Here is a 25,312-nt window from a genome sequence, read left to right as displayed (position 1 = left end):
TATTAAACGTAATAAAATAATGTAATTAGCTACACCCAACCGACCCAGACGCTGTCCACACAAAACTAAAAGAGTGACAAAAGGCGAAAAAAAATCATTTTAACCTACATTGGGTGTTTAAAAAAATAATAATTATTGGCCAATGTCAAGAAATTTGATTTTTATTTGACGCCTACCAACGAGCATGGTCATTGTCAATGCTAATATTAAAACTACAAGTCTAAAATGTATGAATGTGATTCTGATAGTTTCAATATACATAAAAAGGATAACACAATTAAAACAAATTTTCAAACCCATCAAGTTCCTCCGAAGTGACACTAATATTAATTTGTGTCCATAAATGTACACGATCATAATTATTATTCTGATATGGAAATCTTAAGATCTTTCTCGAAAGAATTAAAGTAACATAATAATATTTCTTTTATCGACATTCAAATAATAAGAGTATTTTACATGCGGAACCAGTTTAGTTTGGTTAACCGAAATGATTCACAGATATTGCATAACTGTCATGGTCACTAAAGAAAATGTAAGACTGTAAGATAATTTCTCAGCAATCTCATAATATGACGAAAGGAAATAATTTTGATGCTGAAAAATAGAAAATATACCGCTGAAAGCTAGCTATAAGTGAACAGATCGTCTATTATTCGTTTGCCGTATCAACTGAAGTTAACTTCTTCTTCTGAATGACTTCCAACTTAGGAAACCATAGCATTACAATTTTATTAGCTTTATCTATTATATATAAAACTGAATTGCTGTTCGTTAGTCTCGCTAAAACTCGAGAACGGCTGAACCGATTTGGCTAATTTTGGTCTTGAATTATTTGTGGAAGTTCAGAGAAGGTTTAAAAGGTAGATAAATATGAAAATGCTCGGAATTAAATAAAAATAACAATTTTATTTTTCCTTTGATGTGTCCCCATCGGACGATTTTCTTTTGTTTGTTTCAAGTTTATTTTATACAACAGTTTAGGCTTCGATCAATAATACTACTAGATTCGCGATTAGCGCTTCAAAAACGGCCCGAAAAATAAGATCACAAATTTATTTGTGGTCTTATTTCAAATTAGTATGGTCCAATCATAGCCAACACTAAGACGTCAAAACGCTGCAATGCGCGTTCAAAAACTGAGTAAAAAACCACCGTAACACCAAGGTTTTGGAAGGAATATCTTTTTTTGGTAAATTTATATTATTAAGTGTTTTTCATAAAATAATAAACACAATTATATTGTAAATAAAACAGAATTTACGAATATTGTAATTGTTTGGCCAATGTTTGCAACAAGGCACCAACTATTGTAACAAACATCACCTATTCTTGGACAGGGAATGCATAGAGTAGTTTTGTTATTTTATAATGTTATTTTTGTTTGTAGATTTCCTAGTAGCCCCTTGTCGCTGTGCACAATGGATATATATTGTCGCGAAAGAAAGAGAAGAAATATAGAACCCTTATAAAAATTCTAGAATTGTTCAATGGTGGTGGCAAATCAATGCAAAAAAGTATTAAAAAAACTTTATATGTATGTGTAAATATTTTAAGCGTATATGCTGAAAAGGATTTGTTTTCTGGGGGAAACGAACACAGCCATAAAATAAGCCTAAATTAAACTGATTATAGAAAAATTCATTGATATAAGATTACATTATATTTGTAAAAAAGAAACCGCTCATATAAAAATGACTTCTAAAAGACAGCTTTATAACAAACTGAATCTGTTTAAAGGTAATTAAACCTACATTATTGTTTTAATTACTTCTGTATAAAGAATACGTGGAAAACATGTTTCGTGTTTCCTTTCATATTTTTTTTACTTTATTCAATTTTATTTTTTATCACCTATTTGTTGTAATAGCGGCAATGTAAAATATTATCTACTACTTTTTTCAATCGGTCAAAAATAGTTGCGACCATACAAAACAAACCTAAAACAAATATGTATATTCTGCAACTCTATGTCTTTCAATACTTACTGTGTTCTGAGCATTGAAATGTAATACCAAGAACTACATCTAGTTCCACAATACAATAAGCACGAAATTTTAAACAAATATTTTTAACCTTATAAATTAGGCTTTAAGTATGATTTTAGAATAAATATTTTTGTACTGATGACTTTTTATGTTCAAGTGACATTTTAAATTTATTCCATAATATTCTTTTTCTGACGAAAGGACCTAAATACATATATTTTGCAATGGTAATTAAACTTTATGTTTAAGTTTTAAGGTTTATAATAAACTGAAGTCGTTAACATTATTAAACTTTTTTCTAAGAAATGAAGATGTTTTCGTGTCTGCAAACGTGGCCACTGGAGCGTCTTATTTTTGTTCCTGATCCTTAATCTAGTACTATTATTGATCGAAGAGTTTAGGTCTTATAATTATCGATTGAGGCACTACGAAGTCTGCCTGGTCAGCTAGTATCTTATAAATAACATTAATGAAGGGCCATTATAGTATAGTCAAATAATATTCAGAAGGCATTGATCTTAAGGCGGCTTGGCTCGTCATAAAAAAATATTGTGTAGACAATTAATCAATTTGCTTTTAGCGACTTTAACATTTATCTAGGATGGAATTTCGCACACTTGTAAACAGCTTATCTTTCGGGGGCGTAGCAAGATATTCGATATTTAAGTAGTTTGACAATGCCGTCAATTAAAAACCATTGATAAAAAAGCGGTATTTATACTTTCGGCATCGCAAAACCATGACATGTATTTTTATGTGGAAATACATATTTATTGAATACGTTGCTGCTTTAAAATAAAATAAACAGTTAAAGATGGGCAGCTCCTATAACGTATACCCCACGAAGTACCTTAAATGGACAGTCCATAGACATCACAACTTAGGCCCCGCCATCCAGTACGAGGTCGAAGTAACTTCTAAATATTTTGCGGTCTGTTTTCATGGATTTATCTGTGTTAGAATTTTCGCAACATTGGCTGATAATATATAACGCTACAGTTCATATAAAATATAAATCCTTAGCCGAAATTGTCACGGTAACTAAAATATACATACTACTTAATATACCTAATATATAAAACTTCACAAATATCACAAAGGCTTACTAAAGCATTTCATTCATTCCGCCTCGCCCCCAGAGGAATACATTGCTCTAAAACAGATACATACCGCTGTTCTAAATATTCTTTGAAATATATTTGTTTTTGGTTTGAAAATTTGCAATTTCTTTATTGGCGACACTAAAACTAGTCAATAGTTACAAAAAAATAAATAGAAGATAATAGTTTGACATAGAGTAGGAAAATGTACTAAGCAATTTGTTCTTTGCTTATTTATATACAACTAATGGATCGCTAGTTGATTTCTTGAAGCTTGATTGTACTATAAAAACATTTTCAGGAGTGTGCCAAAAACAACTGTACGAAGTTTCATCAAAATCGGATGAATGGTTCAGGACCGCATACAGGATAAACATTGATTATTTATGGCGATATAAGTAGTTTACGAATGGTATGTTAACAAGATTTTACCTTTTAAACTTGCATAACAAGTATAATAGCCGGCAAACTTCTTGAGCATTTGTCGACGTAGTGGGGGTAAGTTCGCGCATGGTACACTCACGTGCAAAAACATTATTTACTCTGCGTCATAATGCTATTAAATTATTAAAATCAACATATGTATTTATTTATATATTTATTAGAACATCAACAAAAAATATAGGTTAATAATTGTAATAATTTAATCTTGGGGTAAAATAGATATTCCTTCTATTAAGTCAAAAATAGAGCTGTTGCCAGGTCTTGGTTCAGTTGAAGCGAAGCTGGTATTTGTAATTTTTTTTTCGTTATCCTAATCTTGACCATCATCATCATCACTGTTTTCATCACCCGAGTCGCTATCATCGTGATGAGTCGACATAGGGCTCATTGGTGTAGTTTACAACTCGGTCGGTTCGGTCTTCTTTTTTGTCTATAATTAATGATTTTTTGGAGATATTCGATTCGTAGTAATCGAATGTTACTTTTTTCAATTACCAACTTCCGATTACTTTCTGTTTTTTTTTTCCATCTAGCTAGCTCTTTCATAATTCGTCGTAAGCTTCATTCCGAGCCACTCACTACTCACTGATATTTTTCTTGCTTCCGAAGTCTGTTTTACTTTTTCCATATCATTCTTCTCCAGTTTTATAATGAAGCAATATACGTCGTACACAATTTTTCTACCCTTTCTTTTGAATACTACACCAGTTTGTCGCGGCATAGTGTATTTTTTATAAAAAATCAACAAACACTCAACATATAGCAATGGCAACAAAATCAACAAGCAATTATAACAAATAACTTAACGATGAATAACGATAGACTTTTCACTGTACGCAAGCGTACTTTTGGGAGCAAGCGGAACGAGGGCGGGGTGCGGGACGCAAGGTTCGATTGATCTACCAATAACGCGCTCGATAGGATTTCCCCTGCCGTCGCGCCTCACCCTCACCACCAAAGTGATCTAAAATTCGGTTCTGCGCAGTCAAGGTCATTTGCTCAAGAAGTTTGCCGGTTACTATAGATGTTTGTTTGTGATCACAGTTGATGCAACGCAGTCGCGAACCAGTCTTATTTAATAGTGTATTTTTATTTGTTTAAATATGGACGAGTTTTTGGTTCATGAAGTGATTAGCAGAGTCTATTGACATTAAACTTGATTGATACCGTTCAGCTTGAGACATGAACTCGATGTCTCAATAGGGACGTACACTTTATAAAATGTCATTCATTAAATATCTAGTTCCTTTTTTTATTGTTTAGATGGGTGGACGAGTTCACAGCCCACCTGATGTTAAGTGGTTACTGGAGCCCATAGACATCTACGACGTAAATGCAGCACCCACCTTGAGATATAAGTTCTAAGGTCTCAAGTATAGTTACAACGGCCCACCCTTCAAACCGAAACGCATTACTGCTTCACGGCAGAAATAGGCAGGGCGGTGGTACCTACCCGCGCGGACTCTCAAGGGATCCTACCACCAGTAGAAGAATTCATTGGATCGATTAACTAAATGTATTTGGTGTCTTCACTATGGAGTTTAAACATTTTCATATTTTTGCGTATTCGTACCAAGAAGCTGATTTTCCGATCAATTCAACGATTACACATGAGTTACTTATTAGCCAAATCCATAATTAGCAGTTTTATAGAATTTATCAAGTTTCTAGCAAAATATATAAACAGGTTTATTATCATCCGTAATCGACCTTGACGACTACATTGGCATTCTGAGAAATTACATAATTAAAGCATAAAAAAAAAAAACAAGACGTAATAAAACTCGGGACGAGTTAACACAACATTATAGCAAAAAAAAAACAACATTAGACGATACCAAGTTCACGGTTTATCATGCAAATACAAGAATCGAAAAATTTCATCTTGAACACGTATCAATGTGATCAGATCATGTAAAAAAATATACAAATATTAAATAATATTGGTATTGGCAATGCCTATGTTAACAGGCTGTTGAAGTAGTTTCTGGTTGAATGGTAATATTCCAGTGCGGCCACGCTTCGCTGAAGTTATAGCAAAATATATTGTGCAATACACCGAGAAATTGCCTGCGCGCCACCTATCGCATGCTGACGGTATTATCACAGCGAAACTGTTGCTGAAGTCCAACAACATAAGGACAACATTCTCGTTATCAACATTTTTATTGGATTTAATTGTGTACAACATATAGAAATTAACACTAATAAATATTTTTATCACACCTTTTTTTTGGAATCTGGTGTGCGGACTGCTGATACATACTAGGTACTTGGTGCAGTGGAAAAACATACCAATAAAATTTCATCACTCACAAATTCGTAACTTTTAAACAGATTAATAACAAACACTTGAAGATTATCTCGATTGTATGATTTTTTTTTTAACCATTCTTCGTTTTATATCCATTCGAGAGTTACGAAGCACCCCTCAGGTCTGCATTATTGTTGAAGATGGGGATTAAAATTACACAATTTAATGTGAACGCTCAGGTAACTGTTCACCAGGGCCGTGAATTTAATCGCAATATCAAAGTACATTTAAAATTGGTGATAAAATTAATGACAATTCTAATCCAAATACAAGAAAACGTTCACGAATCGTCGATGAACTCATTCAAAGGATATTTGGAATGATTAAAAATAAATTATCGTTTCCAGACGAGGACCACTATGCAGATAAGAATCCGGTACCTAATCGTTTACTCTGACTGTTATGGACATACGGCGTATAACTAATTATCTTAACGGTGTCGCTCAATATGACCAGTGTGAGTTGAACTTCTTTTTACATTTAAGAAGAGAAATGAAAGAGATGGGAAAGTAACACCCTTAGGACCGGTTAGTTGCGTTAATACTGAAACACACGTATTGGAACACCGATTGTATTATTAAAAAGCTGTACAAACTCTAAAAGCTCCCGGGTTAGCTGGTAAAAATGGGCGGGACGGTAGTACCTACAAGCATTATCTTACAATAACATGCCGTACACACATAAAATTCAGCAAAATAAAATTTTGTTGTGGTTTTATCTGTAAGCCCCATCACAACTACGAAAACAACGGATGATCAGCAAACAACTAGATAGATTTTTTTAATCACATTTAGATGGATATGTTTTTCGAATAGATTAAGTTTGAAAAAAAGAGAACGCATTGAAACGTTCCCCCCCGTTGCAATATGAAACCACAGACAAACAATGGCTTCAAATTTATAATACCTCTTCGCGTTAAGAGTTAGAGTTGTGTTCGTTTGTTATAGATAATAATCATTATTGGTTTGACTTCATGAAGAAATTGTAATTAACCTGATATTCAATGCAGTAATATTCTAGTTTATAACAGGCTTACTACATGACAGACAACAAGTCGATCAAGTCACCTTGGTATATCGACTTGTGGTTTTTAGCCAAATAGACAGTTGGTCACCGAATTTGGTTATTAAAAGGCCTTTGATTGATGAGCTTAAGTTTTCGATGTGTAATTCACAATCGATTTAAGTAGACGTTTATTTAGGTTGGAACTAGTTTTAATTTATTGGAGAGATATTTGTTTTAGTCGAGACTGATACACGGTTCTCGTTAGAGCCCAAAACATAAAATAATAAGCTCATTGATGGCGAGTCAACTGTTATAATAGACCAACTAGCTCATATTTCGATTGCAAAAATTTTACATTTTGTCTTTTTTTTTACAACCGAGTAATAGGTAACACCAACTACAGTCTTCGACCAACTTCATCGGGATAATCTCAGCCGGGAGACTAGTTGTTGATCTGATCGTTATTTAATTAATTGTAAAGTCGTCAACTTTTAAGCTATAGCCAATTAAATTACTTACATGAGGTGTTTTATGTATTCGTCAATTCTCGTCTGCAGTTGATTTCAAAGTAAGATAAAAGTTTGTAATTCAAACTACGGATACCGTATAGATACCGATCTGTATGCAGCGTCTCCTCAAGTACTTCGGACACGTGGCCAGACAAAATCCTGACAATTTAGAAAAACTAATAGTTGTAGGTCACGTGGAAGGAAAGAGAAGTCGAGGACCAGGTGGACGGACATTATCAAGGAGGCCACAAACACCAGCGTCCCGGGCGCCATCAAGCAGGCCGAATGCAGGCAACATTGGAGGAAGCTGGCGCAAAAACTAGACCAAGGTGGTCACGACCCTCAGTAATGAGGAAGCGACGAAGAAGAAGATAAACATTAACAATTGAAAAATGCATCGTGTCCATCCATCGTAATGTGTACAACTGGGTCGGTGTCGACACGTGGAGGTTAATGGGATTTAAGGTCGTGATGAATTATCTTGGCATTTTCTATAATCATAATTTGAGTTTCCATGTTCTGACTGTACGAGCAAACCTTTTAATCAATTTAATTTAGTATTTTCTGAAGATTTGTATTGTGAAATACATTATGGTAAAGTTGGTACGATCTGAAAGTGCGTATAAAAGTTTGTATGAATATTGAATGCTAGAATGTTTACTATATAATTGTTGTCGGTGTTGAATTCAAATTCAAAACGTTGGCCTATCGAATTTGTAGCTAGTATATTTGCTTAAAAAATGTATTAAAATATCTCCATTTTATCACATTTTTAAAGGATCAAAAACTTTACCTACGAAATAGAGGATGGCAGAGGCAGGTATTCGTATTGTATTAAAAAAAAAATTGCAACTGAAACTTAAACTGAGATAATTTTTTTAAACAATGGATTTTAATTCCAGTATTTCTTTTTTAAATACAAATAATAGGATGAACCTACAGAGGAAATTCGTTTATTTCATTTACCCGTCATTATCAACGATTGTGGCACAAATAGAAATTATTAAGATAGGACAGACGTGATTTAACCGCAGTCCATAAAATGAATTATTATGAAACTTTCGTTTCGTAAACATGTTTCATCAATAAACAAAAAAACAAATTGTGCAATAAATACACGATCCAATGTAAAGATTCCATTAATGCATATTTATTATTTGAGTGAGTAATTGCGTTTTAGTTAACTTGTTCGAATTATCTTCAATAAATTTTCGTTTTATTAGCGCTCCTTCATAAAGCTATTTGTAAAGAATTCGTAATATCAAGAGTTTAGTGATTCAACTGTATGTTTAGAAACACGTACATCATCCAAGAATTTCTAAATAGTTTCATGCTTTAGTATGTACACAAGACTAACTAATGTTGTGTTTCTGTTCGTATTTATCTGAACTAGTGGTCGCCCGGTAGTCGAAATTCGACTATAATTAATTGAAATTATAAGTTTGTACACTATTATGATTCTATTTTCAAAGACTATTATACTTCTATAATCACAAATTTCGCCAAGACTACACTATAGAAAAATATTAATAAAGACAAACAATATTAAATTTAATCTATTCTCAATTTGACCACAGACGTCAAGAACAAAAGTTTGACAATAAATAAATAGTATGCATGCGTGTGTGCGTCAAATACATGGATAGTGTGTGTAATGTTTTTTTTATTGATTGAGCGTGGGAAATTTCATATTCCTACGTCCGCGCAATTTTCGTAAAAAGGGATACAAGTGGGTTTTTCCTTCACGTATTAATATATAGATTTTAAGCTATAATAATTTCAGTTTGAAGGATGTAACCGCAGTTACATAATATAGTTGAGACTTCGTACTTCAAAATGGGTGATGGAATTCATGTTGTGACCTTTACAGGCTCCATAACTATTTAATTTCAGGTGCAATTAAAAAAACTTCATCAGCACTGAGCCGCAGCTTAGAAGGTCATCAAGGATAATTGACATTAATGAATTTAACGTGAAAGAATGTGTGAACGAGCTAACATCAAATCTGTTGTTAGTGGTTACCGGAGCCCTTGGATATGATGACGTCAAATCCGACGTCCACCGTTAGACATAAAGTCGCAGTTTCAATTTTATTGTATAACGGCTTACCCTGGATTCAAACTAGACTGCAAGCTACGCGGCAGAAATGAGCTCGATCGTGATACCTACCCATTCGAGCTCACAATACACACAAATACCAGTTAAAATATACTTACATACCCTGCTCGGCTGACAACTCTTTGCCGAACTGTTAGCCTTTTTAATAGATAGCACGCATTTTTCGTCATACAAAGTTTACAGTCCATGGCATTTCATAAAATTTATTCGAAAACAAAATAACGTCAATTTAAACTTTGAAACGTACCTAATACACCAGTATTGTACCACCAATATACCAGCTACTGGTGGTAGGACCTCTTGTGAGTCCGCGCGGGTAGGTACCACCGCCCTGCCTATTTCTGTCGTGAAGCAGTAATGCGTTTCGGTTTGAAGGGTAAGGCAGCCGTTGTAACTATACTTGAGACCTTAGAACTTATATCTCAAGACGGGTGGCGCATTTATGTAGTAGATGTCTATGGGCTTCAGTAACCACTAACACCAGGTGGGCTGTGAGCTCGTCCACCCATCTAAGCATTAAAAAAAATACATCCAAGCATTGTTGCTAAATTGTACAATTTACAAAAGTGCAGGAAAACGATTTCTGCAACAGACTATCGGAAATATCTATATGCACCGTCTTGTCACGCAACTGTACAGGTTTTGGTAACGTTGCTTACGCGCACAAACATAAATGAACACAATAAAAAAAAAAACGTTTAATTATTCGTTACGAAACACGGTAGAAATCTTCGAAAATTCTACAATTTCAAAAACTGGTATTTAAAATGAGAACGAAATTAAATTTTACGTGGCTTACCGCGCATCGACGAACTTATTTCGGAATTCATTTTACAGTAAGTTTCTTTTAATTATTGCTGTTATTGCGTGGCCTTTACCTGGTGTTAAGCGATTACCGGGGCCTATAAACAACTTTGAGACATGAGGTCTAAGTCCCAAATGGTCCCATACGGTTCCAACCTTCAAACTGGAACGGTTTGCGGTAGAAATATAAAGCCTCATCAGACGCCTTATCGCAAAACCAAGGTAGGTAATTTCAGAGATAATAAATATAATATTTACTGGTGGTAATTTTTAACTGGTGGTGGGACCTCTTGTGAGTCCGCGCGGGTAGTACCACCACCCTGCCTATTTCTATCGTGAAGCAGTAATGCGTTTCGGTTTGAAGGGTGGGGCAGCCGTTGTAATTAATTATAATGAGACCTTAGAACTTATATCTCAAGGTGGGTGGCGCGTTTACGTTGAAGATGTCTATGGTCTCCATTTAACACCAGGTGGGCTGTGAGCTCGTCCAACCATCTAAGCAATAAAAAAGCAAATAAAAAAAACATATGTTTACTTTGAATTAGTATCGAGAATAAACAGAACGAATTCTCAGTTGCATTAATAGCGACTAATCGACCCTTGATGTCGGAAAGTGATAGTTCTGCAGCCCAATACGAGACGACAGGACCAATCTACGTGAACTTGTAAGGTGTCGAACCACTACTCCAGTTGAGTTTTTATGGAATCAGGTAGGAAAAATGGGCGGGTTTCAGGGTCCTATATTTATCCCTATCGAGCACTTCTGATGAATAGCCGGATATGCTTTCATTAAGATTTTCTTGAATTTGATCCTTAAGAAATGCCACATTTGAAAATACTTGTTGTATCAACCGTTATGACCACTATTAATGCATAATGTGTTAAGGCGTTAAAAGAACGCAGTTATCAACGCTTTTAATTACAATAAGCATTGGAAAAACACTGCATTTTTGTGGCAGGAATCCTAATTGCTTTTTATATAAACGGAAACAGCGCGCTATAAAGTTGTGAAACACGCGCTCTCCGAAGTCAGACAGACACAATTAAATAATAAAACGCATAACCTTTTTGCGCGCGTGTGTGTGTGTGATAGTCTAGGATCGCAGACGTACGATAGAGGGCGAGTCCCTAACTGGTTTCCGAGATACCCCGATCGAGTATACATAGGTTAGTATACAATAACAGAAACTAGTATACAGAAATCTACTCAACAGTCTGGAGTTCGAAAGTGGATTGCGAACTTTCGTTTCTGAATTACTTAGGAAGGTTTAACTATAACAATTTGATTATTATTTAACGGAAATAGTGATTTAAGAAATATTAATCAGGTTAAAGACCAATGCGAAGTTGGTAGTGTACATCATAAATATAAAACCTTGGCAGAGTTTCTGTCGGATCCTTAGGGGAATCTATACTATATATATATATATATATAATATTATATATATATAATATTATAAAGAGGAAAGATTTGTTTGTTTGTTTGTTTCGAATAGGCTCCGAAACTACTGGACCGATTTGAAAAATTCTTTTTCCATTAGAAGCCGACATTGTCCCTGATGAACATAGGCTACTTTTTTAAAAAAAAATTTAATTGTATTTTTTTGGTTTCATGTGTGTTTTAATGTTTCCGAAGCGAAGCGAGGGCGGGTCGCTAGTATTGAATAATTCTATTGAATTAGCATGAAAAGCAATTAAAGTAAAAAAACCGGCTAAAAAAAAAAGATTACTTCTTAAAACTTGTGGTTTGTGTGAGCCTTATAACATCTAGATACTAATATGCCGCCTATTGAACAAAATGCGAAACCGGGACAACAGACGGATATCATGCCAAAATGACGTGCGTCATTTAAAAGCTTCTTCGTGAACCATTTTGTGCTTGATTTATTCCATTTGGAACTAAAACGTACGACCAAACCTTATACTATTTATTTCAATATTTATAATCATCTATTAAATGTAGCCTAACATAAGTTTACACAATAAAAAAAAGTTTTTCAGTATATAGCAGGAAAAATATAAGATAGGATTCAATGGTTTTAAAAGAGCATGAGGTTCAATTTGAATATTCGATTGGTTTTGTGTTTATTAAAGTCAATGAGCCTTAGTGGAGAATATCGTGAATATACTAGTAACTATACTAGATACCTTAGAACTTATATCTCAAGGTGATTGTCGCATTTACGTTGTAGATGTCTATGGGCTCCAGTAACCACTTAACACCAGGTGGGCTGTGAGCTCGTCCACCCAACTAAGCAATAAAAAAAATACATAATAATACCCACATAAATATCGAATAAATAAAAATAATATTTTTTTGTAGTGCGCGTGACTATTAATAACAATTTCGCGTAGCACGAAACTGAGACGCTTAAGGTACTCCTTCTTTCCTAATAATTTAATCAATTTATATAAATTAAACAACGCCAGTGAAAGAAATACGATACATCTATTACTGGATACCGTCATGTTTATTATTTATTAATAACACGATGAATGTTTACACAAGCCTATGTATGTGAATACATCACTCAAATCATCCAAATTGATTAAGTAATTCTTGAGATTAATATGTGCACGAACGCACATGCAGTTTGTTTACGATTTTCATTTATACAATAATAATTTCTGTCGAATACGCTCAGATTATTGATTATTAGCTACAGTATGTTCTTTTCTGAAATTTGAAATAAGTTTTTTCATAGTAATAAACTAGTCGTTTGCATAAATAAAATAACTAACATTTATTTGTAGACCGGCTTGTTGTGTATCTTATCTTTTTAGCACATTTTTTTGCTTTTGGCAAGGGCATGTAATTGCCGATATTTTATGGTTTGCAAAAAATATTTCGATATTACGTCACGTGTACGTGGGAACGTGTTACGTGCAAAATTATTTTCGTCGTTAAATTGCTATAGAAAAACCAATACGTTCCAGTATTGTTTTCTCGCACATTGTCAGGTTTCATCGAATTGGACTTTGTATTTCTCAGATAACAAGTCGTTATTTATGTAACTTTACGTGAATACGATTAATTGTGGTGTTAAGAAAGCAAAGGAGCAAGAATGGCGAGGTTACTCAAAATAACGCTGTTTTTAATGGTCGTACATGCGTCAGGATTTAATAAGTTTCAAAATAAACATAAAATGCTGTCGCAATCTTTGTTCTCTAGTAGTAAACGCGGTTATGTGTTGCAAATCACTGAAAAATTAATAGTTTAACTAATGGCGGACATTGTTCAGAACGTTTTTTTCTTTTCGGTTTTACAGCTCGTAAATAAAAATTGTGAAAGCGTTTTGTTACTTGGGTGTGGTTGTACCATTATGTAAATGCCGCCGCATGCTCTGAGATATTGGTTGCTTCGCGGACCACCGGAGTGTTTAAAGCACATTACGTTATCCACAGCTCAGTTCAATTGTAGTCGGTTTAATCGTATGAAACACCCAAAGGGGAAAACGCAACAAACCATAATACTAGCGCCGCTTTCTGACGCCACTGACACACAGCGCCGCGATACAAAATCAGTGAACGACTGCCAAGTTTTTTCATGAGAAGACTGGCACCAGGCTAATTGTAATGAAGAACATTAAACAAAAAAGTCACGAGGGCAGTGTCATATTTTCCTAAGTGGCTTAACACATTTTAGGAAGAAGCCATATAAAAAAATTGACGTCGTTTAGCTGCACGATCTATAGTGTTAATGGAATTCGAGAATGGGGCGGATAACAAATTCAAACTTGATTTAAAACGATTAATTAGCAATATTTTACAAACGTTGAAATACTAAATTGTAATTATATGACGGCGCATTTTACGAGTAGATGCCAAAACTTCGAGTAAATACTTAATGTTACGTTCAACTCGTCGGCTGTCTAGAAATCGAAATATGTACAGGCAGCGTGTACATTATAGTTGGTGTTCGGAGCAAGAAAAGGTACATTGATTTTTGTTCTACATTTACAAGGGCCGGTTAATGCGAATTCTAAATTTTGCGAGCACGTCAAACATTACTAAGGAAGATGTGTAACATAAAAATGTTAGGCTGTGCCAACTAGGTCACATGTCCGTCATGCAATAATGAGAAAATAGCTGACAGGTAGTGGAGCTTTCACATACATTCAGTCTGTATTGAACATCAAGACTTACGTTGATAGGAATAGGTCACCCTTTTCTGGCAATTGTTCTAATTTGATTCCTTTAAATAAGCATTACGGTTATAGGATCCTACACCGGCAATATCGAATCAGGCTATTGATCAGGAATGAAACGCAATCCAGACTATTTCTAATGTTGCAACTGGGTGATAACACATCTTTTTTTATGATTGAAGGATTACTGGTGGCCCGGGTGCCTTTCCAGTTTCACCAGGACAGGTGGGCGAGCACATCTTTAATGGCAATGTCATCTTCTTGAGTACCTCTCTTTTCTGTCAAATTTTTATTGCTCCCACTTTCAAAATTACTGTCACTAGTGAGTATTTCATGCTCGCACTGGCGAGTTCTATCATCCTTCTTGCCGCGAATCATTCGTGTTTTCTCGTTTGAAAGATTGAAGTAATAGTAGTAGTTTTATGCTTGGATGGATTGATACCAAATTCCTACATATTTTTAATGAAGCAATCATGAGTTCCAATTTAAAGAGTAGAGAAGCCGTTATTCTAGTGCGATTCAGATTTCGACTGCACATCTCCAAGTGGAAAGCGTTATTAAAGTTGTACATGATCGCAGATGCCTAAAAAAGCCTAGGTAAAAAGCATACACAACTTTAAAAACAACGAAGTTGCCTCAAATATTATGCTTGTTCATGAAAAATCTTTGTTGCTTGTTTAGATTTAATTATTATTATTATCATAGGATTACAATTAAAAATTTAATTTTTAAAATATAATAATAATAATTTTAGCTTTTTTAATTATGCTTATTTTATTATTGAAATAAAACGGTTTATTTATTTTTTAAATAGTATTCTAGTAATTCTATGTACACATATGAACTGGTTTCTGAAATAAATTATTTTACTTAAATTTAAGTTAAGTCAAAAAAAAAACAAAAAAAAATTGTTTATAAGGCATGAGGCCTTTTGATACTTCAAAATATTGTTAGTACAATGTTAGGCATAAAATTTGTTATAATTAACAATAACAAATGACAACAATGGCTCGTAAAAACTTTTCGTGTTTGTTTGTAAGAATACAAATTTTAGTAGGTATTTATTTTATCAGAAACACTAAATGAATCACTGTCCTCTTCAGATTGCACAATATGGTTCAAGTATAATGGAATCATTACAAAACTGGCGTTCATTTCGTTGGCCAAACAAAAGCATTAAAAAGAAAACTAAATTGATAAGAATTGAAAACTAACGATAATTGTAAATAGCATGAAAGAGCAAAAAAAAATATTTTGTCTTCATAAAATTCCAATATTTAAAGATTGTAACAACATCCGTTTAGGAGATAGAAAAATTTAAGTCTGTCTATCGAAATATAAATCCAGAAACATGCTTTTTAATGTCACACTAATAAACAAAACCAGTTAACAAACGCAAAACCAGCATGTACGTGTCTTTAGTTCAGTTCAAATAGATAATACTAAATTATTACTTTGCCAAACGCAGTCTAAATGATATAACTATTATCGTAATTGTACTTACTGGCGTATGTGTGTACTGTTCTCAAATAACGCTCAAACAAAGCCTTCGCCGCAGGTCTCTCATTACTTATACTCATAACTGGTCAGTTGAAGAAAGCAGACACCGAGCAGACCGCATACAATAGCCACAGAACTGGGTTAATTGAAGACAGAATCGACCATCGCCGCCGGCCGACTGCGAGATCCGATCTCCTGAACACCACTATATTAAATATTGTAATAAACTATTCATTCGCAATAAGTACCGAGGGACCCCGCCTTTAAAATCATGAAGTCTGAAAGAGAAAATTCTTATGGCAACATAAGGGGTTACGTAGCTTTCCAAGTTAATTATCAATAGTTAGAAAACGACTCATTTCTAGTATCACGTATCGATGTACCATGTGAGGTAGTAATTATTTAATTTATTTAATGCTCGCATTATTTAATATTAAATGTATAAATGACTGAAGTTAGACATTTTGGATTTTATCACTAATATAATTAATGTTGCAAAAGCTGGCAAGTTCTGCTAACACGAAAATAGGTATATCTTCTGAAGTCTGGAACCTGGAAAATAGGTCGGGCAGCTTTCTCTAAATAAAGCTGTATAGGCATCTGCAGTGCGACACCACTTCTTACATCGATTTCGGATATGCTCACTCCAAATTGTTATTTTTAGTGTTAATTTACGTAGATAATTTTTAGACCTGTAGTTTATATCGCAATTGAAAATTATTTTCATTTTCTTTCGAAACTTTAATGGATAAATTATTTATTTGCCTTTTCAGTCGTAGTAGCTTTGTTTCCGTTTACGCATTAAATAAAGTTCACGTAAATCAGTTAAAACTCTTTTTAATGGACAGCTATGGAAGTTGAGTAGGTAGTTTTGTTATAATCTACTTTTGAGTCAAATAACGGAAAACAGTAAACAATTACGCAGAACCAATAAACCAATCTGCAATACAAACTTGCGACAAGCCATTGTACAAATGAAAGTTTAAACTGAAACTCAATGGGTAGGCTAGTTCGGTTTTTAATGCGCCGCGACACTTGTCCAACAATACACCGTGAACACAATGAGCCTAGCGTAATGTGAGGTAAACGGTATACCGTTTCCTGCCCGACGGTCATTTCGAGAATACTAAATGTGTCCTCGAACGTTACTTTCATGGTGAGCGTACCTGGCAACACTATTCGTGCGCAATTTCAATTTTAGAATCTTTAAAACTTTGCAAAACTTTGCTTCGTTAGTAATTTATTACTAACGACTGTTTTTTATTTTTTTGTAATTTTTTTAATAACGAATCTGTATCTATATATTATATAAAAATGACTTGCTGTTCGTTGGTCTCGCTAAAACTAGAACAGCTGGACCGATTTGGCTAATTTTGGTTTTGAATTATTTGTGGAAGTCCAGAGAAGGTTTAAAAGGTAGATTAAAAAAATGAAAATGCTCAGAATTAAATAAAAATAACAATTTTGTTTTTTCTTTGATGTGTCCCCCGTCGGACGGATTCCTTTTGTTTAGTTTATTTTATACAAAAGTTTAGGTCTTTTATTTCTCGATTGGAGGCACTAGGAAGTCTGCCGGGTCAGCTAGTAATCGAATAAAATAGCATAGTTTTACGTAATTAAATTTTTTATTAATACAACACTACTCGCTGTAAAACCACAAGTCGAAAATCGACTAAAATCACATTCAAACAAATGAATTTGTTGCCTGTCATTTAACACCCACACAGCATTAAACCAGATCAAAGTTCAATGACTTTGAGAGAGTGAAATCCATTCATCAAACAGCCATCACTAGACCAGTAGAGCGGCTAAGCGCTGAAACGACACTTACTCATAGATAATGATGTCATCGTACGAAAAACTACATAGAATTTTCACTCGTTATTTAATTTGGTTACTGAACTTTACAAGGTTCATTCATAGATATAATGAGGGCGAGAGCAGCAGGAAGGCACTGCGGCCAAGCGTTCCGGGAAGCGCCGGCAGACAAGCCGCAGACACTGATGACGTCACGACATGGTCAGCCAATTGGAGCGGTCGTTACCTGAGGCTCGATTTGAATGTTTTTATTATTATTAAGGACTTTAAATTGAAAGTCATGCAATATACAAATAACGTTAAGAACATTTAACCGAAAACAATCTCGTCTACTCACTAATTCAATCTAAAACATAATTAGATGAAGGTTTTTTCAATTTTGATGAACAAGATCGGAGTACAGGTAAAAAATAAAAATAAAAGTCACAAGTTGGTTAAAAAGACAAATACCATCGAAAACTTCCGTTTCAAAACCTTTGTTCAAAACGTAAATGTCCTATCGCCATTACAATTCATTTGGCAAAGCAACGAACCGCCTCATTGCGTATTCAAATAAATTATTATGAAAAACCGTACACTTTTTTTTTGTTGAAAAAAAAAATACTTCAGTTTCTTGACCGGTGACGATTTAATTAGCTACATAAGAATTTAATAATGCTTGAAATCGTTTGGCACCATATAAGTACCTCTCCTATATCACATTACCGGTTAACGTAAGGCAGTTGACCTTGAACATAGGTATGGCGTACCATTTCCATAGCTACGTTATACCAAGCCAAGGCCGCGGTGTCAATGAACATCACAGGACACCACTTGACTCCGGCGCCTATGTTAACTAAATTATTACTATCGATACGTAATATTCTGACACGTGAAAAAAATTCCATATATTAAGCAAGCTAGTAAGCGTACTAGTAAATCGTGCAAAGTATTCAATTTGTCTAGTTACAAAATACCTCAATCTGCGCTTTAAGCGATTTAGACCTTAATGTACCAATACAGACAGACTACATTAGTTAGTTCCAATACTAAACTACCTTTTCTTTTTCAGATACAGATTTAAATTTAAGTTTTTTCAAATCGACGATACCTTGTGGTCTCATTTTTTTCATCGTTACCCATTCAATAACATCAACACGGCGATTAGCATCGATTTACATTTACCTTGGATTTCGCTCATGTTCGCTAAGTTATTTTTTTATTACCATTTAATATAAAAAGTTAAACCATAAAAAGCCAAATAGCAATGAACGTTTCACTTAAATGAACATCTTGTATCATTTGTCAAGTTACTAATGTTGTTGAATACGTATCAATATAAACGCTCTTCTATTACCATAGAAATTAGAAGACGCAGTTTGTGAATTAGTCATCATTTGAAGCGATGTGATTTACGTTATCAAATCTGTGGGCGTTTGGGAGGGAATAGCTCATTCTAGAATATGGACGGTGTGGTATGTAACTGTTTCTGCATTTTCTAATTTACAATCAATAGTTATGTTTCATTGGTAAATATATTGTCAGCACGTTCAAAGCGGGAATTCTGTATTAATAGGACATTATAGAAATGTATATTCATCTCTGTCGTACACTAAATCAAATTAAAATTACGGCCTCCGTACGACAAAGTCGGGAAGTTCTTTCTTAGCTTCGCAAGGGAGATACGGACGAGGCGTATATGATAATAATTAACAATATTCGCTTAGGGTATTAATAAATAACTATAATATGTTTATGACCCTATTTTTTATTATTAGGTATTCATTGGCAATGTGTCCTAAATTAAAAGAGAATTGATGTGATAAAAAAAACATATTATCCAGTTCGGCGACAAATTATGGTCAGGAATGTTAATGTTCAATTGTTGTAATATGCCGAAACCAAATTAGATTAATTAAAGATTAGTCTTCAGCATCACGTTGTTGTCCAAAGTGATTTAAGGTAAAAGAGATACAGAAAAACCCAAACGGATTTCCTTACAGTGAATATTGCCACACGATTCATTTCCATTCCATGAACAAAAGACATCACGGCTTTTCGTATGGTGGTATAACGATGTATGCGTATTCAACCGTGGGCTTCAAAACAGTTATCTCGATCGTCTTACGTAATGACATTTTCTTGAAATTCGCAATGTTTATACGTATGTGGACTGGCATACGTCCAATGGATCTTTTTAATCGGTTTAATTCATTGAACTATTTTTTATTGCCGAACGTTTGCGAATAGACAGAGGGCGACCTACACAAGGTCATCACGGTCGGATTGCGACCCCAAACTGGTTTCCGACACGTTTACTTGTCAAACGATAAACTCTTTCATAGCGCTACTACGGTTTACGTGTTCGCTACATAATTAGGGGGACGAGATTAATCAAAGATTTCACGACGAATTTAACTGATATCCTTGAATTTTCGTCGTGCCTTATACATTACAATCAGCGATAGCCTTGAATATCATGTTTAATTTAAAATAAAATTTCTATAATATTATTTGTTGAAATGAGTACTTAAAATAATACCTGCTTAGCTTTAAAGTTGCTTATTTTTATGATGTTGGCTTACTGATGAAATCTAATGTACAGGTAAAATATAATCATATTAGTAATAGAAAAAAAAACGAATGCTTACATTACAGATATCAACAGAAAATCGATTTTTTTCGACTTCACGCCTGCGTAATTGTTTTAAAAAGAAACAAAAAAATTGGTGTTTTTTATAATTTAAAATAATCTTTTTTTCCATAACCATGTCAATAATACATCCTATTAAAAGTATATTTATATTTCATTCATTCCCTATTTAACATGGTTGGAACATGCCCACCAAACAAACAGCTTAGATCAACATTAAATCTCCAACCTTTTTCGACAAATCTTTTCCGTTTTCCGGTTTCCGTATTCTCAACAATGTCTTGTTGTTACTCCGGCTATCCTTATAAGATTCGTATCTCAGATTGTTGCGACACGAGGAAGTCGAAGCATAAAAACGTTCAACAACGAATTAAAATATTTTTTATAACAAATCAGATTTAATATTATGGTCATGAATATGAGAGGAATCGGATTTGATATATTGCAAATATTATGCAAATAACAAATTTCGTTTTAATTCGTTGAAAAGTTATAATTTTGTTTCCCCAATAAATTATTAGTTTTGTACCATTGAATTCATAAATGAAATAAAATTCATATTTAAAATAAATTTTGAAATTTCCTCATCAAATGAATTTTATATTTAATACAAATTTATATGATATGAAATATATACATGAAATAGATATATTTAATATAAATTACATTGCACCCACCACTATTTTCTCTTCACCACCTTTGGTTGACTGGAAGAGAATGCCTTAGGCATTCAGTGCGCCAATGTAAATTTTACATAAAGTGTAATAAATAAATGAATAAATAAATAAATAAATTTAATATAAATATCGGTTATTAATTTGAAATTACCATTGGGTGACAGGGTATAAGACGGAAGAATAATATTGAATTAATAGACGATAAAAATGACAACCCGCGATGTTAGCATAGGTTAAGTAATAATAGTGTCTAAAAACTAAATATGTATACGTACTAAGCAAATAGACAAACATGTTCGATTTAAAACTGCGCAGTTGTCTGATATTTCGCAATTAAAGTTCACATCGAAATGTTACTGATACTGTTGTGAGAATACTCTGGAAATTTTACTGTTTAATATCCTGATGTTTAATGATTATCAGAGTCCAAAAAGGCTATTTGCTATTAGTAGAACGTTTTCGAAATTTATAATTGTTAGATCATCTATTTAATATTTTAATCCATATTCAAGCGTGGGACATTACCTCTACCTTGCTTGCGCCTTTACTTTGGAAATTTACATTCACGCCTTTACAAAAAAACTATGCATTCAAATCCAAACTTTGATCATTCCAATAACCGTGTAGTTCAACGTCATCAACACAATCATCGAAAGGTACGGTACAGATAAGACTTATAAAATTAATTAGCCATCCAAAAAACTTTGGCATTAATCACTATTGTCAGTAAAAATTATAAGCGATGCAAATAGCTTAGTTCAAATACTATACTACGCATACCTACTATATACGCACTGCTTTAATGTGTGTACAAATTACATAACTTGAGCACTTCGTTATAAAAAAAAACCGTTAATAGTGAAAGTTTCAGTCTCGATAAATAGTTATGGGATATTAAAAATTGAAAGTATAACAAATTGCTTAATGCTTTTGATTTTTTGCAATCAATCACTTGTTGGACTTAGGATATTTTGCTTTAAGTAGATTATGTTTTTAAATTCCATTTTATCTCAAAATAAGCGATAAAAATCGTAATCATTATGTTTGATAATTTGAAAAGAAATTCATTATCAAACAGTGATTTTTTTTCCATACATCCATACTACAAAATAATAATACCAACCAATGTAATAAATGTAATTGTAATAAAGTGAAACTTTTCGATCGCTTCCATCGAATAAAAAATCCTACAAAAAAATTGCTCTAACATTAGATTTTAAAACGCGTCCGCGACTTTTAAATTAAAACAATCTGCACATTCAGAAATGTTGTTACTTGAATAAGTAGACAGTGAGTCCGACCGGTAGTAAATCATCTAAGGGCATACACCGACAGTCCACAAAGTTATTTATTGCTTTTCTCCGCACCGAGAGAGACGCATTTAAATGGTCGTGATCAAACGCATTTACGACAACACTTAAATGTCGAGTTCGTTTCCTTTATAACATAGGAAAGGCTGTAAATTATCGCAAAATATAGATTAACTACTACAAAATAAATCTTTCTTTTTAATGTCGCATAAAATCTGTGCAGCAGCACACCTATAGAAATTATGTTGGAAATTCTACAGCCCCTCTTCGAATTGGAATGCGCGACTGTTTCGCGGCAAACTTAGGCAGGCTTGCATGCTCCTTACCAATAGTAAAAAAAAACACAAATTGAACACATAAAAATTACAATTAAAACAATAACTTGTCCAAGTTGAATGAGCCCATAAGGCATATTTTAGTTTGACTTTTATTGAATAATTATTTAATCGTTACTAAGAATCAGGACCTTATTAATAAATTCTTGAATCAGTTATAATAGTAATAATACAAGTTCTATTGTTTTTGATTTGATTTATGCAAGTATTGCAACGATGTCCCAACTGTGACAGTGCTTAAGTAAGCAGTGCTGCGACATTAACATTAAGCGCATTTATAACCTGTTCAAAATCGCATGTAGTACAGAAACGTGATTAAGAAATCATGATTGATTGCAGGTCCATTGACAGCAAGAAAGAAAGCGGTGTGAAGTCAGATAAAACTCGTTACGGAACAAAATACGCAGAAATGTAAGGGTTTGAACTGTTGTTAATGCTCGAGCTTGCGCCGGCGCAGCGCCCACTGACCTCATCGCCGACGAGATAAAGGCTATTTTAAGCCTAAGAGATAATATCGAATGTAATACGTCGAATGTTTAACAGATACGCCATAGGAGGCGCCCGGAAGCCTTCCTAAGCGCTGATGTCACAGCTGCGTACTTCATACAAATAAGTTTCCGTCGAGACGTGCCTTCTCTGCGTGTACCGCCTGATTGGCGTCGTGATAATCCATCAATTTGTTTTTCAAATGTAAACAAGAAAACGTTGACGCGAAATGATTTTTTAATGAATTTGCAACCTAAGAAGTCGGCTCACGTTATTTTTAAGATGAACTGAATTCACAAAACCATTATTTTTCTTCTGCACTATATTTTAATATAGTGTTCTGATTATTTGATCTTTTGATAGCGTAGTAATAACGTACACATGTTCAGTTTTGTAATCGAAAACGCACACAGTAGTAAGACATCTGTCATGCTGTTACTGATACAGCGATCCATGCGAAGCCAGTTTATTTATGAAACAGTGGTTGATTGAGCGGAAGGCTTCAAGCCACCCCCCTCCCGAGCCCGTTTTCAAGTGCGCTAAAAGGATTACACGCGAAAACTGTCTGCGAAATCAGGCTAATCCTCATTAGGCTGCCGAGACCACGTTTGCATTTTGCGATGACATGTCTTGTGAGGAGATTGTGAACTTTAACTTCACACTAATAACGCACATACCATAAAAAATATCGTTGACTTCACGACTATCTACTATGTAAGGCGTAGGTAACGAGACGACGTTATTGAAACCCAACCTTAAATACAGGTGTTCACATTCCATTTTCAGTTGAGCAGGCGGCTAGGTATAGTTAGACGGTGAAAGCCTATCTGCCTATGCGATACCCAGTCTCAAAGGAATGTATTTGTACAGATTCAGTAAAACGTTTTAATATTACAGTGTCAATGGTCTTGGGAACTTAATTTACCCATTCTGTATAAGGAACCAAACGGTTTTTCAATTATTCGATACGTTTTAACACCGTTTTTAATAATAGGTTTCAATACAGAAATACGTATTATTATATTCGATAAAAAACATTAGAACGTTTATAATGTAAAAATTTCGATTACGAATCATATTGGCTGCGTTTGCGCACGACAAACTTTATTCTCATTAGAAAGTCTTTACATTCGGCAAAGGCCAACGACCGGCAAAATTATTTGGCTCCGCCCTTCAATTGATGAATTTACTATTACATGAAGTTTCATCAAACAATATTCATAACTTTCATTTTTAATGCTGAAAATGTAAATAAAATAAAATAGCATAAAATATACATTACTGATAGGGGGGAACTCTATCAGTAATGTATATTTTTAATATATTTTTAATACTCTTTTAGTAGCTTCAGACGTATGTATGTTTGTAACGGAATCTTTGAACATGATTTTGACCCCGAAATTTGGAATACTTATTAAGGACCGACGACAATTCAATATAAAAAAAAATTGAAGAAATTGAAATCCAACTAAATAGTAAATGAAAAATAAATACTTAATAGTTTAAAAAAAACTAACAAAATACGGTTTTATAGAAAATTCAACTAAAAAATAGAAAATAAATTTTAATAAATTTGAATTAAAAATAGTGTAATAAAAAAATATTTTATTGTTAAAAAAGCGTGGGGTGCATCTGATTTTATGAACAGATATGAGTATAAGGGTTATTTTGATAATATCCTGAAAAGCACCCCACGCTTTTTTACAATAAAATCATTTTTTCTTACACTATTTATAATTCAAATTTATTAAAATTTATTTTCTATAAAATCGTATTTTGTTAGTTTTTTAAACTATTATTTATTATTAGTCAGAAGTTAATTGAATATTGGATAATTACGGTGTTTATGATTTTAGTTAAATATTAGTCTGATCAGATCAGCCTGAAAAAATGCAGCTTAATAAATGAGCCGTCAATTAACAGTCACATCACGTTAAGAATCAGGACAGGAAATTACAGTCGATTCTTAGCATTCGCTAGACAAAAGCTTTGCGGTGAGAGCTATTCCAAGAATTCTTATTGCTAAAAATAAAGTAACAGTACTCGTTGAACGATGACCCAGTCATCCGCTGCGTGTACTAAATCGATCAAGTGATGAAAATAAAACAAACTTGTAACATCAAC

General features: G+C 33.7%; 1 protein-coding gene across 7 annotated transcripts in view; it reads right to left on the bottom strand.

The window, feature by feature from the left end:
• The window catches only part of LOC114242131 (uncharacterized), a 172,461-nt gene that overhangs the window by 127,969 nt on the left and 19,180 nt on the right, over window positions 1-25,312 (bottom strand). The gene's annotated exons all lie outside the window — the stretch shown is intronic.

This window comes from Bombyx mandarina, chromosome 05 (assembly GCF_030267445.1).
Source record: "Bombyx mandarina strain Sakado chromosome 05, ASM3026744v2".
Classification (NCBI taxonomy): Eukaryota; Metazoa; Arthropoda; class Insecta; order Lepidoptera; family Bombycidae; genus Bombyx; species Bombyx mandarina.
This window is presented reverse-complemented; position numbering and strand designations above follow the sequence as displayed.